Genomic DNA, 19334 nt, shown 5'->3' on the forward strand with positions numbered 1-19334 from the left:
ATAATTACTTTTTTCATTTACTTTTTTGTATTATCCTTATGCGGTGCTCTATTTCCTAACATATTCCAACAAAAAGGATAAAAGTCTTACAATTAATTACAGTGATTTGGAACACATACACTGGTCAGCACCTTATTAATAATAATTATAGTTTAATTAATTAGTTTTATGAGGCTGCCAAATCAGAGAGACACAGTTTATAGAAGTGCATTCACATGTATACATCTGCATGAGGATTGTGTAGTATACCTTTGTTCTAATTTCACTAATGTGTTTTTATGCATCTAGATGGTTTTGTTACAGAAGGTAACATCAAGTATTTGTGCCAATTTCAGCCAAAGAATAGAACATCACAAACATCAAAGTAGAAAGACTGGTCATTTTTCCATAATAGCAGCAGTCAAAACAACAACGTAAGGGGAGAGGACAGAGGTGGGAGAAAAAGCATCTAGGATTGCATGATCACAGTTTATTATTGTGGGAATAATCTGGAAGGAGACAGTACCAAGCACAGTTATGGGAAGGCAACAGGTATACACAGAGGTAATCAAATAAGGAGGTGATGTCACCACAATGGAATGAGACCATTTTCATAAACAAATGGGGCAACTCAACATCTCTGGCTCTTCATCTTCATTGGCCACCAGGCACAAATTATTTCATACATCCCCCATTTTTATGGCATTCCCAGTGGGCAAAACCAAGATGATAATCAAGCCCTTAGATGGTTGTAATGCCATATTGGATATGTTATGTTGTATAAGTAGGCTTTCATATTCCAAGAGTCCCTAATGTAGCACCGGGAACATGAGAGGGTACCGAAACGTCCCTCTCCACCTGAAATTTTTTTGAAGGCCTTTTGTTTTTTAAAAAGAATGGGAAGCTGACATTCTGCAAAGTAAGAGCCAGCCTCCAGGTCCATCTTTCTTTCCATGCATCCCTGCGAGCTCTAAGTGGCCCCAGAGTTTTCTTTGAGAATAACAAGGTAGGGAAAGCCTACAGAGCATGGCTTTCAGGCTTCTTTCCAAGCCCTTAATAATAGCTCAGCTCTGGGGGTCATATGACCAGGACAGAGGGGAAGTTAGAATGGAGCAGTCCCCAACATTCTGAGCAACCACCCAGCTGCCCTACCCATAGACTTCCTTGGGGAAAATTTTCTGGAATTTCTCCACAGCCTCTGGCCAAATTCCTTTAGTAAATATGTATTTAAGTATCATCTTGGAAAAAAAAATAGGGCAACCTTTTCATATAGTTATTGATAGCATTAGAGGAGCATGATCAGATATTGCAATAGGACAGGGTGGCTAGAAAGACCAAAGTCAGAAACAAAGACCTCAGGATTAATTGGTTAGTTACAATAACAATGCACAGATGACAAACACCCCTCCCATTGAGAAATGATTGGGTCTTATTCTGCACAGGTAGAAAAAGAGACAAAAATTGAACTTGGGGGCATAGATGTATGTGGCTAGAAACTTAAAGTTGGCAGTTGCTGGTTTTGTGCTCTCACTTTCTAGAATCTGTAATGAAACTAGTTTAGCAAAGACCTATGTCCTTCAATGTCTGCTTGTTAGACTTTGAGTTTAAGTAACACTGTGACCAACTAAAGCTCAAGATTTTAAGAAATAATCAAACCAGGAACTAAGTCTGATGTGGAACTGAATACAGATATAGATATAGTATAGATTATATAGCTTTTATAGATTTTATAAACTAAAACTTGGTTTTAAAATTCCAGTCAAAGTTGCCTGGTCCACAGATAAACTAAAAACTATTCAGGATACTTGGGTAAAACATCTGCATCGTCATTAATATGTCCAAATGTTTAATAAATGCAATTATTAAAATATTTAATCACTAATATTAAAACTATTCTTCTGGATATTAACACATCTTCAAAATTTGTAGTGGAACAAGAAATAATTGGTTCACAATAAAAATTGCTACACTCCTAGCAGAATTTGAATTCACATTGATACATATTTGAACAGCCCATTTTCTCGATAAAAGATCTTTCTAATATGGGCAGATATTTCTTATAAAAAAAGAATTTTAGGATTTAAATTATCCAGTTTAATAGGCATCTGTCTTCTCTTAGAAAAATATCAAGGCTTTTTACATTCCAGGAAACAACTAAAAATAATATAACTATAATATAAAAACAAAAAACTTGCACATAAAAAAAGATTTCCACAAATCAAAGAAAAAGAAAACAATTTTCTTTTGAGACAGACTTTTTGAAGAACTAAAAAGAAAAGCATGAAAACTACAAATAGTTAATTAAAAATGAACAGTAAAATTTGAAATAATAAGAGAACTTCAAAAGAAAATACAAAATCAAAACTAAAAAAGAAATTCACAAAGCAAAAAAATTAATAGTAGAGGAATTTCCATACATAGTGAAATATAATACAGAAGCAAACTTCCCCCCAACCCCAGCTAAGATGGCTCATCTCCCTCTAAATTATATGAAATAATAATTTAAAAAAAACATGAAGTATTGCTATTATTAGTAGTATTAGTTGTAGTGACCTCTTCATTGGATTAGTACAGGTTAGTAGATATTTTTTGACTTCCCAGGGATTGGCCCAAAGTCATTCCACCAGAAAAATAAAGGAATTTATTCCCCCACTTTTTTGAGGGGAGTGGGGCTGCCAAACAAACTTTGTTGAATAGCTTGTATTTCTGAGCTGTTTATAGAGACAGTTCTAGGGGGAAAAATCACTTCTTTGCATTCCAAAGATTCTATTTCCTGAGATAAATGCAGAATATGATCCTATGTTACAGATCTTAAAAATCTAAACACAATAATACTGGGTTTCTATGCTGAATGGAAATGAAAATCCACTTGATTAGCAGTTTCGATTTCTAGTTTGTACTCTGACTACAATGAAAAAAATCACTCTTATTAATGTCCCCATAAAGATTGCTATAGTCTGATCTTGCTCTGTATTGTAAGGAATATTTTCAACTTATAACTTATTTCTATGAAGCAAATTCTGTAAATGGGTTGTTTCATCTTCAACATTTTTATTTACTTTCACCCTGCTTCAACATCCATCAAACTGGATAATTCATTTTTCACCTCAGTCACTATAGCATTTAACTCTACCATTTTCTTATGTATAAAATCAGATCCCTGCTTCAGGTTCAATACATTCTGTTTCACCTTATCCACTGCAGTTTTTATCTGCATGAATAAAATGCTCATTGTATTAAAAAAACAAAAATATTCCAAAATGTTCTGAAAGACGTTATTACTTCATTAAAGCACTGTAATTTTCCGTAGAAGTACTTATAGCTCATTTCTTCTCTGCATTTCATCGTTCTGATCTCCATTGATGCCCTATTCATTCCCTTCCGCACCAAAATAATATATGAGAATTCAGGTTAATGTAAGTAATGGTATGCAACCTGAAATCCTAAGGCAACATTCAGCCCTGAAAGCCTGGATTGCCACCTTCTGAAATCTCCCAAAATTGTTACCAAATTGTAATTTTTAATGTGACAGAAGACCAAATTTATTAAATATGTGACTGAGCAATAGTCATATTAATTATATTTAGATTTAACTTTTGACCTGACTCCACCACCTTACATTTAAAGGGTGGTCTAGGCATACAATTTAAAAAATTACATGTGGCTCTTAGCTTTGATATAATTGTATCCCCCTAATGTAAGGGCATCAAGCATTTTTCATATTTCAATACCTTGAAGGCAATAAAGAACTGGATGAGGAGAAACAAGGTGAATTTGAATCCCAGCAAGGCTGAGCTGCTGTTTGTTGAGAAATCATCTGGCACTCTATCTGCTCCAGTGATGGCCCTGGATTGGTAATGGGCATGAGTGGGGGTCCTCCTAGATTCATGGGTACAACTATTACAACTCCTATTGCAAGGTGTTCTACATGGGGCTGCCTTAGAAGACTACTCAGAAGCTACAGTTGGTGTACATACTCACTAATTAAGTTGGAAAACTGATCAGTAGATTGATTCTCAGGATTAATCTATACCCAGGCAGACTCAGAAGAGAATACAACAGAACATCATTTGTTGTCACTAACTCCTAGTTAAAATCATTCAGATGTATCATCTCTGACCTACAGTCCAGCTGAGCCAATGGCATGTTATTTTTTCCATGGGTCTTGAGTGCTAGACACACACATACCTAAAGACAGACATCTAACCTAAGAAAGCTACTAACTAGCAGTGATAGAATATAACAAAATGAAACAGACCCACAAGCCAAACTCTATGCAGACTCAGATACTAATTCTGCCCTCATATCTATACTGGTAGTACTACTGCAAATGCTGATAATATCACCCACAGTGTACCATGCACCAATGGCAATGACAGAATATAAAATATTCACTGCTTCTTACTTCTCCTCCTCATATAACGTTCCTAGGGTTCCTAGACTTGTTTCATGCCCTCCCAATCCCCATGGCTAAGCCCCTTCCTTACATTTCAGCTTTTCCACAGCATTAATTCAGTTGCTATCCATATCTGAATGACTGCTTGATAACAGCCAAGAGATTCAACACCTGTAATCTTTGCTACCACCTAATATTGATAGATTGAATAGTTGACTCTTAGTTTCAAGGGATACATTTTAAAAATACAATTGCCCTATAGTACAACAGGAAAGAAAAAAGGAAAACAATGCAGTGCATGGAATAATCAAAGTGTTGGACCTGTCAAGTGGAGGAGGCTTTTCATATGGTGTATCATGTTCGGCAAGGCTGGAATTTTAGCTGTCACCCTTATAATGTTGCATGTTAAAGGTGCATGGACAACAGTGAAGCACTAGCACCAGTAACAACATGTTGTGGGGGCAGGAAGATATCTTTAGAGTAACATGATAACAGGAAAAGAACATAGCAAAGTAACTGTGTGGATGTGACCTCAGAATGATGTAAACTTCTGGTCTGCCAGCAATATTCTCTGTTAGATACTGAAGGCCTACTTTCCTGAGAGGATATTGTCCCCTAAACATCTTGCAGATAGGTACCAAACTTGCTAACTGGCTAACTGGTGTAGCTGGGTTGTATTCACTCCAAGTTGAGAAACTGCACCAACTGAATGTAGGAAAATAGACTTGGGTGCTGCAGAAGCTCTCTGAAATGAATGACTGTACCAAGTGGAGAAAGCAGGCTTTGACAAAGGCAGCCTGGTGGACAAAAGAGGAGGAAGTAATACATACTCCCATCAGTTAGACCTTTGTGGTCAGCATCCCAGCTGGTCACTGTCAAATGGCTGGCATAAGGGAAGGGACAAGCTAGCTGGAAGGCTTTTGAGGCAGAACCAGTGGAGGCAGTAAATGTAAATGGGAAGAAAGTGAACTTCAGAACTGAGTAGCTGCACCTGCTAGAGAAGGCAAACCTTGGAAATGGAAGTGGTTTCCCAAGCTGAATGACTGCACTGAAGAGAAGCAGGAGGAAGTTTTGGAGCTGGCCCAGGAAGGCTGTTCTTCAAAGGCAGTGAGCATTTGAGCAAAGGTTTGCTCATAAGCTTCCATCCATATTCTGAAGAGCAGTAAGCACTTGGATGCGAGGCTGATTTGTAGCGCTCCTGTTCTCAGAATCAGAAAACTTTAGGAAAAGGCCTATTCACAGCATTGCCTCTGTTCTTAAAAGGAGTAAACTTTGGAGGCATGACCTATTGTTAGACTTGTGCCCATTCATTTAATGTTGAAACTGAAACCTGTTCCAAGCAAACAGAAGAAAAATAAATGGTTTAATCCAGAATAGCACACTGGTCAGATGTGAGCCCATGTTCAGAGTGCTGATAGTTGAACTGAAATGCCAGGGTTGTGCTGACTACAGTGTCACAACAAATGTAATATTGGCATAAGGCTGCAAAGTCAAACTTGTGACCAGAGTAAAAAAATTGTGTTTGAAGCCTGTTCTAATCCAACACACTACCTGCACAATTAGTGGCAACACTAGCACAGAATAGATAAAGACTACAACTTAAAGTGTAAACCAAAAAATCAGCAGCATGCAGCAAAGTGAAAGCTGTAGAGTTATTGACTACCCTGCTGAATACCCTCTCCCTTGGAATGCTGGTTTGTGAGTAGGAAAGGTATCCCCAGGAAACCATGGTCAGATTTACCAACATCTGGCTTTCAGCTGTCCAAGGTGGTTACCGACAGGTTCTCCATTTCTTCAGCAAGATAAATGGCAATAGCCAGGTCTGTATTGTCCAACTTCTGGTGTGGTTCTTTAAGCTCAAACAAGAGTTTGAAGCCTATACTGAAGATATGGTGAAAGATTCTGTTTGCTGCTGCTAAACAATCCTGTTTTTTTCTTTGCTGTTGCTACTGATGGGCACCATAGCTGAAAGTATTGTCCATGCAGGTTGTCCTCATTTAGCAACCACAATTGGGACTGGCAACTCTGTTGTTAAGCCAGGCAGTCGTTAAGTGAAACTGCAACTGTGCTTACGATCTTTCTTCAGCTTTCCTTTGCTTCACAGATCTATGAAGGTCATAAATGTGAGGATTGGTCGCAAAGTTACTTTTTCATCACCTTCGTAACTGCGAATAGTCACTAAATGAAGCAATCACTAAATGAGGACTATCTGTATATGAATGCAAACAATATCTCAGACTCTACCAAAGCCAAAAGATTGGAAAGTCAGTTGAACTGCTTTTAAATCAAATCAAAGCTAGTGCAGATATGCAAGCCATGGGTCTTGGTTTCCTTAGTTACTGTCACAGTGTGGATATAGACTGGGAACATTCAAATGTTCTGTCAAATGCTAAGACAGTTTCAAATTGCACTGACTTTCTCAAATGGTACATAGGTAAAGAAAAAGAATTGTTCCCCCCTCCTTTTTTTTAATTGTAGAAAGTCCAATTATTAGTCAAAAACATCTCCAACAGATACTTTTTCATCCCTTTTCCCCATCCTTCCTTTTCTTTTTTTGATGAGCAGTTTGATGAGTCATAAGCTATATGCAGTCTTGAGACCCTAAATTGGCCTAAGAATTGTACCCTGGATTGTATTCCTTTTTTCAAACATTTCACACTTCAAAAATATACAATAGTAGTTTTCTGCTGGCATCTATACGTGTGGTGTGTAGGGGTGATGTAAGTAAAAAAATGGCAACACAGATTTGTTTGAAAATTTACTTTCTAAAACCAATTGCTCCCAGGTTAAGACCTGTATGCCACGTTACAGCCCTGAGCAAATCTTTATGGCCGAGTTCTAAACCCCTGAAAATAGGAAACTAAGGCGACAAGGATTTAAAGTAATAGAAAATGTTTCACATAATAGAAATCCATAAGCAGTGTATTACATTTTAAGTCTTAATATCTACATACTTGGATTATCTTCTATCTTGACAATCACATACCAAGCAAGCTAGTTCTTCTTCCCCCTTCCTATGATTCAGTGTTTCATTCCTATGCATTAACAAAACCCTGGGCCATAAAATATTGTATTAATATTAGTTTCCCACAGCAGACTAAATTTAGAACAACTCATTAATATGGGGGAGTCAAAGGAATTCCACCAGGAGTGTGACAGGCTAAGCTCTTAAGGCTATAAGTTACACAGATATGCCACTTGAACTAGAGAGCTAGCAATTCTGGTTACAGTACTAATAAGAGAAGCTGTTATAGTAGTCCTAAGACGATTCCAATTCTAGTTAAAAAATGGGGGGAAAGGGCATTTTGCCACTGGATAAACTCTGATGGGTAACCAAAATAAGCTGTGTATTAGTGAGGGCCCTTGCCTGGGTCAGGGAGGATTAACAGTCCGTGCCCAGAATGAATTTTGCCCTGCAATTTAGGGGCAGAAAAAAAGACATTCCCCAAATCCACCACTATGGTAGACTGCCTTTTGTTTCGGCCTTGGACAATACTATTATAATGTATTTGTCCAGTTGGCAGATCACTTCAAAATTACTCCGATGCTGCAGTTCAAGGTATCCTGGAGGAGAGGATTGCCTCTTCCTCTCCTGCCTTCCAGTAAAACAAGGAAAAAGAAGAAAGTTTTGCCTTTTTGTAAATCTAGTCTTTCATATGCAGAGTTTCATGCCAGTGTGGCCTTTCAAAGATTGTCAATTTTTTTAAAAAAAAAAAGAAAAGAAAAAGATCCCTTGCTAAGCTACAAATATTCATGTTTAACACCAAGTAGCTGTTCAGGGGCAGACAACAGTATGTACCTTCTGAATGATGCATAGAAAGCAGCAGTTAACACAAAGACAAAGCCACCAGATTGGTCTCAGGGAAACCTGGTGCCTGAATTTTTCATGACTCCTCCAGCACTTAAAGAAGAAACTGGCTATTTCTGTTGGGAGATGTGCATTGCAGAGGTCTGTGCCCACAAACAGGCAGCAAAATCAAGGTTCTGCCTGGGGAAAGTAAAAAGGGATTTAAGGTGCTTAAGAGAATTATCAAGGTATTTTCCTTCTTTTCTGTCCATGCACTTTGCAAACACTACCGCAGCTAAAAAATAGGCACAAAATGAAGGGAGATTCATATTCATCCAGCCTTCATTCCTGGTGAGTCTCAAAAGGCCCTGAAAATTAACTTCTTCATGTCTCAAAGCTTAGAGGTGAACTTCTGGTGATCTCTTTCTCTGGCTTCCATTCTCCACAGTACCCTTTGTTTGTCTTTTAAGAATCATCAGGAGATCAAGAGGTAATCAATTAATGGGAAAAATTATTAATTCCTCAAACATCCCTGACAATTCTCCAGCAGTAGAACTGGGGGGAGTGGGAAAAGAAAAGCAAGGCGATGTCTTAATTACTTTGTCTTTCAGAATTTAGTTTGCATGTTTATTATCCATCATGGACAAACCTGACTTGACCCTGTAATGATCCCAAGAAAATCTCAGTTGATCCCAAAAAAACAAACAAGGGCTTGCTTGGGGAGGGAGCAAAATGTGCTACAGCATTTAAGCAACCAATGGCTTCACCTGTCATTATCTTGTTAAGCACTTAATGAGTTCCTTCTTTTCTTGGTCACATCTGATTTATTTTTCATATAGATAAATAAGTCCCTTTGAACAACTGGGAGTTGGAGCATCCTTTGATCATGGAATTCTTCTGAATTCTTCACTCCAAAGGCGTGTGGACACTCCCTCTCCCTCCAGCCCCGGCGTTACGTGAACTATTTTTATGAACCTGTTTTTCTCCAAGTACATTTTTGGGTACAGGCTTTCTGAGGAAGGATAGAGAAAAACATCAGTTAATGTATATATTTTACATAAATGTTTATAAATTTAAAAAAGGGAAAATAAGGGAAAATAAGGGAAAAGGAAAAAGAGAGAGAATGCTGTGCCATAGGACACCCCCCCCCCTCCATTTTATATCCTTGTTCTTTTGAAGGGAGTTTTCTAATGATGACCCTTGGCGTGCTAGCTCACATGGGATTCCTCTGAGAAAGGCTGATGAAAATTAGTCTATTCTCATTTCAAACAGAATTTTGCTGAAGTCCTGATCAGAGCACCAGCATGGAGTCCAGGGAGACAACACACGCTACTTGATTTTTACTCAGCAGCCTCTCTCTCCTGGTAATTGTTGCAGGAACATATAGTGACAAGACTATGGAATGTGAGGGGTCTGGATGTACTCAGGCTGTTACTCTGTGTTTAAAGATTTAAACCATCAGGGTATGAGGAGGCTTTTTGATGTTCATTGAACATGGAGCTTGGGTACAAAAGAAGGGGGAAAGGGCTTCACCACAAGGCAATCATCTTTCAGAGCCACAGTAAGACAGAGAGATAGGAGAGTCTCTGCCTTAGCAAAGATGTGGAACAAAGAGAGAGATGAAAGGACCAAGGTGAAGATGGGGCCAGAGCTGGCTGTGAGGCAGAACTTGCACTAGGAGAGAGTTCGATGCCTCCCAAATGCAGAAAAAGCATTTAGTGCTCCCACTCTATTAACACATACTTACTGCCTAGAATGGAGCCAGCTTGCAAAAAAAAAAAAAAAAGGGTGGGGAGGGGGAAGAGAGAAAAGAAATACTTGAAAGATCATATTTTTATGTTGACACTAGATTTTTCAGCTATGCCTATGGCTTCCATTGAAAGGATTTAATGAGTTTACATTGTCATATGAATGTCATTTCCTAATTACATAAAAATGGGAGCAAATATTCAGCAAGGAGAAAGGGTTTTCTACCCCTCCTGCTTTCTTTTTCTGTGGCCAAATGTAACATTTGCCTCTTTCTCAAGGGATGAACTGTAAACTTTCTCTAAGTGGAATTGGGGAAATCCACTGCCCCCCTCCTCCAATTCTACAGGGAGCCCTTGTGTGGAAGAATATTTGAAGCAGAGAACCAACGAAAGAAGTCCAGGCCTACACAATAAGGAGGAAATCTGATTGGAGGCATCTCAATAAACTGATGCTTCTAGGCAGAGCTTCACTAGTGAACCAAAACATGTCAGGGTTGCAGTTGTATCCTTTGACTGAAGACTGCCTCAAATGCCATATTTGCTGGAGATGTGCTTTGGTTATTCAGTAAACAAAATGGGCAGCATACATACTTAGCAACGCTAGTTCCTTTCATATCACTGAGAACCTTTTTTTCCTTTCAAGGGTGAACATGGCCAATGGGTGCAGGACCCAAAGTAAGTAGACTTTTAATCCCTTATACACAGAGAGAAAAGAGAGAGAGAGACAGGCAGACCAATTGGGTCCATGGTTTCTTTTCCAGCTTGTGCAAGATTCCTTTTGTTAGATGTATAGCTGAAAACACAGCAAAATATCATAACCTGAAAGGTTGGGGGGAGTGTCAAACATTGCCTAGGAAAAATGCAAATGTCCATATTAAGAATATTCTATCCCATGGGCTCAAAAGAGTTAAAGCAGATGGAACTGGGAGGGCTAAATCTTCTCCCAGACAATCAACATGGAACCAGAGGATTAAATGGAAAACATACCCTACCACAAGTCAGCAAGCCAGCTAATCAAAATTCTGGTCCAAAAGTTGCAAAAGCAAAAGACAAAATGAAAGAGTCAGACTCCAAGAAATCAATCCAAGGATTCAGGAAAGAGTTCAGGACAGCTGGTCATAGGAATGTTCTCAGTGCTAGATTGTCCTAAAGTGAGAATTGTACAAAAAAAGGCTTCAAGTCCCTGCCCCTAGTACAACTGGCAAGCTTCTAACACAGTTCAGAATACATATCTATTCTGGAGCATCAGTGACTTGCAAAGGGATGTTTTCCTTTTAATCTTATGCACCTCTCCAACTCATACCTCTCTACCTGGTCATGCCATTATTCACAGAGGCTCAGAGATCATTCTGAGGAATGGTTTCATAGTGCTATCTCTGCATGGCAGTGTTTCTGGTGCTGAAACATATCAGATCACTGTGTTTCCACAAGAAGCCTTGGAGCCCTGTGGAATTTGCATCCTTTGCTTTCATTTTTCCAATCAATGTTAAAGATGTAGGCTACATTTTTAATAATAGCCATGGCTTGCAGAAATCATCTGGTGCCTCCCTTAAGTTATTAACTTCTTCAGGCTTTTCTGTATAAGTTTTATTTTATTGTTATTTTATTTCACTGTTTTCTATTTGATGTATTACAATATTGTCTTCTTTTAAATATGGTCTTGGACATAATTAAAAAATAGATGTATTGTAAGCTATTTTAATACAAGTATTTCATACAGCAGCATAGTAAAAGGAATTTGGCAGAGTTCTCACTAAGAAAATTTCCAAGTTAGATCTATTTTCAGTTTAATCAGAACAAATTATCCATAGATTAAAGTTTCAGGAGTCTCTGAAAACAGCACTTTTTTCCTTAACCCTGATTTTTTCTTAATTATGAACAATACAAATTACGCCACTAAATGAAATTGAAAAAGTTCTTCTGCTTTTTCAAGTACATTCCCTGCTTTCTATTTCCTTTACTTCCTACCATACCGCATATCTGCAGACATGAATACAATTATGCACTCCCTCACCCAAATCCCTTGACTTCTGCTAACACTTAGAAACTAGTTCTTTAATACAGTCTCCAAACATGGCTATTCTAGTTTTTTCTCACAAAACATACCTACCCAAAAGAAGAGAAAATGCAGTTTTGGAAAAAAAATAATGCACGGCTCAAAACAGAGAGAAAGAGAAGTTACACCATTAATTTGATTAAAACCCTATAGCTTAGCATTGACCTATCAAACTATTAACATTTGATTATTGTTAAACCCTTTCAGGATTCCTCTTTTGGGATCATAAATAAATAAATAAAATTAAAGAGATATTCCAGATGATCATTTTATCACACCAGCAGAATATCTCATTTACACAAAATGTACTGATGTTGTCATCATTGGCCAGCATACAAGCCAATATTTGTGTGTTCTTCCCTTTGTCCATAGGGTGAAGGACTATCAGTGGCTTAATCAGCAAACATTCCAACATTTCTTGTTATTGAAGTGGATGGGAAAGCATTCTATTAACGTTAGTGTAACCACCAAGGTAGATTCGTACCACTATTAATTCAATTGTATTTTACTCTGTTAGGAAGACTAGGAGTTGGTCAACTGCAAATGCTCTTTAAATTAGCATAAATTAGAATAATCCTACATTTTATAAACGGTGTGGCTGTTTGGCAGTGTGGTTGATCAACACTGGTTATTGATACAAGGTTTGGGATAATATTAATTACAGCTTAGTGTGATGATGATGATGATGATGATATTTATTTATCAAATTTGTATGCTGCCCATCTCAGAGAAAAGTGACCCTGGGTGGCTTACAACAATCCAATAAAAACAACACATACATAAACAATCAGTATAACAATATAAAGATCAGTATTAAAGATAAATATGATAAAAAAAACAAGTATACAAACCCTAGGCAAGAGAGAATAAGGATATCTAACTCAGCAATGGAGCCATCTAAGCATGTCTCCAGTTCCCTGGGAGCCCCAGGCCTGGTGACATAACCAGATCTTGAGGAACTTCTGGAAGGTCAAAAGAGATGGAGCTAATCTAATATCAGGGGGAAGAATGTTCCATAAGGCGGGCGTCACAGCAGAGAAGGCCCAACACTTGGGACCCACCAAAGCTACATCCCTAGCTGATGGTACCCTCAACATGTCTTCTGTGCTACATCTGAGGAAGCAGGCTGATGTAATCAGGGAGATATGGTCCCTCAGATAACCCAGTCCCATGCCATTATTATTAGATCCATAGCAATAATAGCTATGGTGGATAATGTCTTTTTTATGGTTGCTGATTTAAGTAATTATATCCCATCCTGAAAGCTGTAAAAGAAAGCCAATTAAAATATTTTACTAAATAAATAAGCAAATAAACATGAAGTGACTGCCACTTTTCATAGTGGACCCTTTATCCCTATGCTTTTACCTGAGCATTTCTGGCTCATTCTCTTAGCAAAAGTAATATAATACAGGCAGAGACAAAAAATATATACAATATCAGTAACTTTTACGACACACTGAAGTTACCAGTAGGTTTTACCACATGTTGCAGAAAAGAAGGGAAAACTCATCACACAGCTGCCACTTTTGAATCCAATGGGATATAGCTCCAGAATATATATATATGAAGACTGTAGCCAGTATAAATGTTACATGTACATACACAAACGTTTTTAAAAAGAATGTTATCTCTAATGAATAACTATACCTGCAGGAGACAAGTTAATTGGAAATTTAAATTGAATAGGATTGTATGATTTCTTGGGACAAATCCAACTTGTAATGATTAAATGCAAGTGCAGAAAGTATAAAGGATTGCACCAAATTGCTTTTGTTCTGTTATACTTGTGGGTGTCATAGGATTAAAAAAAAAAAGTTCTCCCCAGAAAATCAATAAATCTGATTGTACACAGCAGTCTACCATTATGGAATTAAATCCATATGCCAATACCAAATGAAGAAAACAAAATTAACAAATGATCCATTTGGCTCTGGTTGACTTGCCAGAGAATGAGAATGTAGCATTCGCTGTAATTTAATGCAAGCGTTGCTACGGCTTGGTCGTACATATGACTGACCCTCAGGGCAAGACCATCAATTTTCTATTAAAGATCAGAGAGTTGACATATCAAAGTCAACATCTAGCTGAATAACTGCAGTTACTTGATAATAATTCTTTTGTGGATTTCACAGCGGCTTTTCTGTAAAGTATCAGAAAGATAGGAGTTTTCAGTCCTGACCCAACAAGATCTGAATATGAAATAAAGGATTTGAGCTTGATCTCTCCATGATGTGTGGGTGTATGTCCTGGTAAATGTTAACTTAGTGCTCTGAACAGCTTCATAATAGATGGGTTTAGGCAGTAATAGGTTTAAAATGTCAACTTATTGAATAATAATTTTGTGTTGTACAAATACTATGTGTAAGAAGGGATTTGTTTTGCAAATTTTGAAATACATGAACGGATTTATGGTGTCCTTCATTGTTTCACTGCACTAGCTGAAATGTTATAAGGAAACAGAAATTAGTTTTGCTTCAGTAATATCCTTTGAGGTCTCAATTGTAATTTATGGGCATTGTTTAGTTTTGTCCTTAAATAGCCTCCTGTGGGCTTCTGCCTCCATGACAAGAATAATAATTTGATTATATTTTTAAGGAAAAAAATCTTCATTGAGTTCCTCATTACATAATTATTAACTGCACGAAACTAGGTGGCCCGTATCAAAACTAAGTTTGATATCTGACACATTGCAGAAATGCTAAATTCCCTCATCCAATTAGAATAGTAAAATCTTCTGCCCCTGTTGTCTTTGTTTTCCATAGGTTGGAAAATGAATATCTTCATATATGTTCTCATTCAATTTTGAAGCTTAAAAAAAACTGAAGGGAAATGTATATGAGTAGAACTAGTTCTCCACTTCACACTAGTGGTCTCCACTTATGTAGGGTGATGAAGATGGCAATGGGAAGGCAGAGTAACAATTATTTATTTTATCTATTTAGCAAATTTATATAGCCACCCATCTCACTAACATGACTCTGGGCAACGTACAACCAACAAACAATTAAAAACAAATATAACAACCACGAAAAACAATTAGACATAACTAAAAACCAAGACTGCAGGAGAACAGCAACATCCTAAGTACAATGCAGCTATCTTGCAGGCTTCCCATGGTATCCCCAAAGTTGCTGGAAAAACCATGTTTTAAGGGCTTTCCAGAACACTAATAGGGATGGGGCTACGCTCACCTTGGAGGCAATAATGTTCTGGTGGGTGGGAGCCACAGCAGAAAAGGCACATCTCCTGGGTCCCATCAGATGGAACTCTTTAACAGATGAGACCTGTAATATACCCCTCCTGATGGGACCAGTAGATGTAATCAGGAACAGTTGGTCCCTCAGATAACATTCATGTTAACTCTCTCATATTGTGAAGAAGGCTGAAATCAGCTTTCGCAATGTTTTTATTATGTTTACATGAGATGCTTTGGAGAAAACACTGCGAATTTTCCAATACATGAGATCTTGGTGTGTAGATATGTGAGAAGTGTCGCAGCACTTGCCCGATGGAACAGCCTCCCTCCTGAGATCCAGAGGGCCCTGACCCTCTTGGCCTTCCAAAACCCCGTGAAGACCTGACTCTTTCCCCAGGCACTAGACCAGGATGTTAGTTGAATCCAATATAGGTGCAGTTGTCTTAGATGCTGCCTCAGTTAGTGTATTATGATTATTTTAATTTTGTTTTGTACTTGTAATTTGAGGTTTTCTTATGTACTTTTGTTGATGATTGTTAGCTGCCCAGGGTTATACATCTAACATGGGCAGCCATTTAAAAAATTTAAATAAATAAATATAGTTAAGATGCTGGACTAGGAGCAAGGAAGCCCAAGTTCCAGTTCTCCCTTAGGCATAGAAGCCAGCTGTGTTATTTTGGACTAATCACTCTCTCTCAGCCCTAGCCTGGGAAATTGAAAAAAAATCTACAAACCTGCACTGGACTAGTGTGGCAGATTACGGTCCATAGACTTCAATGAAGAGGCAGTAGATCTTCATTTCCTACAGTGGTTTGATAATGATGATGGTGGTGGTGCTGATGGTGTTGATGTTAAAGATAATGATAATAATATAGTATATTACACTGAGGTCATGTTTGTTCTCCAGGTTCTCCAGGTTCTCCATTGTATTCAGGAATGGTAACTTTGGAAGAGCAATTTTGCTGAGTACTTGTCAAAGAGAGAGCTAAATTTCTAATCAGATCCATGGAAGGGGTGTGGACCAGAAAAGGGGGAGAAATTGCATAGCACTTCTTCTGGAACATTATGTCAGAATGTTTTTTCGAGCAAATGCAGGCCATCTTATGAAAATAGATGCCACCTAGTTAGAGAATGCATAATTGGAGGGCATAATTGAAAATCCAGTGGGACTCAAAGTTAATCATCAAGTCCTACTGACCAAAACCTTATTCTCCACATATTTCTGCATTTAACTTTTTTAACAAAGGCATATTTATAGCTTTAGTGTTCTATTTAGCTAACATAGGTGCAACCAGTCCTCTGAACATTTATTCTAAAGCCACATTAGAATCAAGAAAAAGAAGACTTTCATGGATCAAGCCTCTATTAGATGAATGCATGTTTATAAAATATTTCAGAAGAATAATTTTGGATGCTATTTGTATTTTTTACATTAGTGATCTTGAAACCAGGACATCTGAAAATCAAACACATACCCATAGTCTATGTAACTAACTAAGTCCCATTGGGATCACTGTTGGGTATCCCTAGCTAAAATGAAGGGAGATCAGCATGTAAGCTGCCTTGAGCTCCTGAAGCAAAGGCAGGATATAAATCTAAGTAATAAATAAATGTTTGTTTATTGCCAGAGTAGTATGCATGCTGACGTTTGGCTACCTAAATATTTTGGAGAGGAAATCCCTATAGAGGACAGATGAAATCTAAATGATACACTGCGTCTTCATACTCTGATCCGGCCCAGAAAACAGTGAAACTGAAGAGAAGCCTGTTCTTATCCTTCTACAAATACTTTAAATAATAACAAAGGGATCAGAGAAAATTCCAAACCAAATAAACAGCTTTTTGTATAAGAATCATTCTTTTACAAGTCAGCCTTGAGGGCAAAAGTTACTCCTTACACAGTATAAGATGAAAAGGACAAATTTACAATTACAATGAACTGTCTGTTACTAAGCCCAGAGGAAGCACTGAAATCAGGTTTTAAGTAGTTCTTCGTGCCCCAGGAGCAATATTATGGTTATTAATTTATTTTGCATAAATTTCAAATTTATTTCATTTGTGGCTTACTCCAATTTAAGGGCTTAGGGCAGATAACACTGTGGAAAAAAATTCTCAAATACTGGAAAATGTTAAAACCAATACCCTTTAGTTTTGACCACCAAATGCCAGCCTTGTCTTTCCATCACAAATTATATTAAATTTGTCCCTTCTGAGATGTAAGAGACTCAAAACACATTATCCACAAGACAGAGCTGCCTCCAGAAATGGCCTTTGTCAAGAGTTGGATTAAAACAAACCCCAGATAATTGCTGGAGGATGATTGTTGGAAAAACTAGGTTTAAATAATATGCTACCCTAGCTATTGAATCAGAGTCTTTCTTGTGGACTTGGGTATCAAGAAAACTTCCAGAACACTTTTGCAGAATAACTGAGAGTGATTTATGGTCTTGGAATAAAGATGCTGGGTCTGCCATTCAGCCTAGACAAGAGTGTGATACTTCAAATCATGTGTGAAGAACTTATCATTTGAAGATTTACCCCATAAAATAAGATGTAGGCTGGAATCCTAGATTTTATTTTTAAAGGCTGTTTGTATATACTATTAGTCTAAAAGCCAAGAAGAGTTTTATCATTTAACTGAGATTTCTAGCTCCATCCTCAACTTTTCCACCAAGATCCAGAATAGACTAGAACAAGTACATGAAGGTCTTTAAAACATCAGACTTGCTGAAGCTGACTTGCTGTGGGTGTGGCTAATGCTAGGCAGAAAACTTTCTAGGAGTCACCTATATACTGTATCTCTCTGAGTCTGGGATGGAAGAAGAGTAAAATTTAATATAGGTATTTTAAAAAAAGGATTTGCAACAGATGACTTGGGAGAAATCCATGATTCTGCTAAACCTCCTAGCATTGTTTCAATGCCTGAAAGGAATTACATTAATATGAAAAATACTTATTTTGATAACTCCCTACTTGTGATGTTTGATGGCATATCTTTGGGGAATGTCTTAGGGACGAGCAAGGCTGTTCTAAAGCAAAGAACAAAGAGATGTCCCTTCTTCCATTCCATTCCATGGTAACAGTTCCAACTCTTTTTTCAGAACGGGCAATGAGATGGTCCCCTCCACAGCACTGGAAAGCAGCAGACTAAACTACAAGGCACAGGAGAAACCAGAGGACAAGCAACTTTCCTCCAGCCTTCCAGTATTTTGCCAGATGCTACAGCCAATCTGGATGAATTACAACCTGCAGAATAATATCAGAAGGTGCGTACCAATTTAATTGGCAGCTTTGTGACAAATACTATGTTATCTGTTCTGTAGCTCCTGGGGGAATTATATGGAATTCCCTCTTCTTGGAACCGGGCAAAATGCTCAGTAGAAAGGAATAGGGCAATGCAGCACAAGCTAGCTGTGTTTAAAAGTCACTTGTTTGAAGGCAAAGTTGAGATGCGTATCTGAATACATTCCACAAAAGATGGAAGTCGTGCACACTGAATTAGTTTTTTTTTTCATTCTTTACTTTCCTGTCAGTTCCATTGAACTCTGCTCCAAATAACAGAAGCCAACAGCCACCCAAAAGACTGCAAGAGACAGTGAGTAGTTCCAAGGAGATATTATTTTAGTAAAATATGAGCCAAATTCTGCTTTAAAGGAGTACCTACTGAGAGCAAGAAGATGATTAAAGAACCATACTGTCGGTGTGTCAGGAATTTACTGGAAGGGAAGAATTTGACTGATAGCACCACTGGTGCAGAGAGGCTTCAGCTGTGACAGATACAGAAACAGTCATTTCAACTGATAACATGTTGTAGAATTATTTCACTATCTGTCTGTTAGTTCTCCCATTTCCTCTCTCTTTCGTTTATAAATTACTGGCCGTTATTAAACTGTAGGGTCACTCTGATCTTCTGTTTTCTAAACAACCTTTTCAATGCTTGGTTCTTGAGCTCTGAAAATCTCCAGCAGAAAGCATGAATGGATAGAAATTGACATGATCCTCTGTATATAAAGAAAAAAGGCCTCTGCACCTCAAAAATGTAAGGCCTATAAACTGGATATGTTCATTACGTTTTTATGCAGCAACAGTTTCCATCTTAACTTCCACAAGTTCCTGAATTTTTCTGCTTCAAGTTTTGATTTGATTTTTCCATTTAGTCACAGCTTAAC

The sequence above is a fragment of the Python bivittatus genome, unplaced genomic scaffold, assembly GCF_059951505.1.
Source record: "Python bivittatus isolate LINGU-HERP-01145 unplaced genomic scaffold, Pbiv_v1 ctg000700_np1212, whole genome shotgun sequence".
NCBI classification, from domain to species: Eukaryota; Metazoa; Chordata; class Lepidosauria; order Squamata; family Pythonidae; genus Python; species Python bivittatus.